Consider the following 1,283-nt stretch of genomic DNA (forward strand, 5'->3'; position numbering starts at 1 on the left):
TATATATTTTTAATATTATATATAATTGAGCCAGTTTACGAGTTAATAAATTGAGCTTATCCAAACTCAAGCTTGACTTATTTAATTTATGAGCTTAATTCCAAGCTCAAGCTCGACTCACCAACTCACGAGTTCAGCTTATCGAGCTATTAACGAGTTGAGCTTGAGCTGGCTTGACTCATTTCCATCCCTAATGACAATTATGTCTAGTTTACTTGTATTAAAGGTTGTTCTTGTGAAATTGTTGTTGAATTGATTCTAAATTTTTTTAAAAATTAGTCACCAAAAATACATTTGATACAAATAAAAATTTTTTATCCTCTATGAAGCATTTAAAATTATTTTGGGAAAGGTTGGGGTATCACTCTATTGGTATAGTAGAAGCAGAGGGGCATAAGGGAGGTATTTGGTTTCTATCCTCTATGAAGGGTGTTTGTTGTAAGTTCATTGATGCTTTTAATCAGGGTGTTACTGTTGAGGTTCACTTTGATAATTTAATTTGGAGGTGTAGTGGTATTTATGGCAGTCCTCAATTTAATAAAAGGGTTCTCCTTTGGGATTATCTTGTTGCACAATCCATGGTTTTTCAAGGACCTTGGATTGTTCTTGGTGATTTTAATGAAGTCAAATTTTCTCATGAATCTAAGGGCTGTCAATTTTCTCATCAAAGAGCCGACATGTTTGCTACTTCATTAGGGGATAGTGGTTTGTTTGATCTGAAGACTATTGGGAGGCGGTTTTCTTGGTACAGGAGGGTGAAAAATTATGTTGACGTGGCAAAAAAGCTTGATCGAGTATGTATAAATAGTAGTTGGTTATCTATCTTTCCAGAGGCTTATGCAGAAGTTTTAAATAGGCTTCAGTCTGATCATTGCCCTATTCTGGTGCATTGTAAAGGTCGTCCTCATCCTAAAGGGAATCGACCTTTCCGATTTGTTGCTACTTGGGCTACTCATCCTGGGTATAAGGATATTGTGAACCAGTCATGGTGGTCTGGTAATAGAGGAATTCATGGCAAGCTTTCAGAAGTACAGAAGAATTCACTAGAGTTTAACTCGAAAGTATTTGGTAACATTTTTGTTAAGAAATGTGAATTAGAGCAGCAGATTAATTATTTACAAAAGCGTTTGGAAGTGGTGGATAGTATTTATTTGCGTCAGAAAGAACAACAGTTACTTGATGATTATAATAATACTCTAGTGCAAGAAGAGCTCCTATGGTTCCAAAAGTCCAGAGAGCAGTGGGTAAGGTTCGGGGATAGGAATACAAGATTCTTTCATATT

This window comes from Arachis ipaensis, chromosome B05, assembly GCF_000816755.2.
Source record: "Arachis ipaensis cultivar K30076 chromosome B05, Araip1.1, whole genome shotgun sequence".
In the NCBI taxonomy this organism is placed as follows: Eukaryota; Viridiplantae; Streptophyta; class Magnoliopsida; order Fabales; family Fabaceae; genus Arachis; species Arachis ipaensis.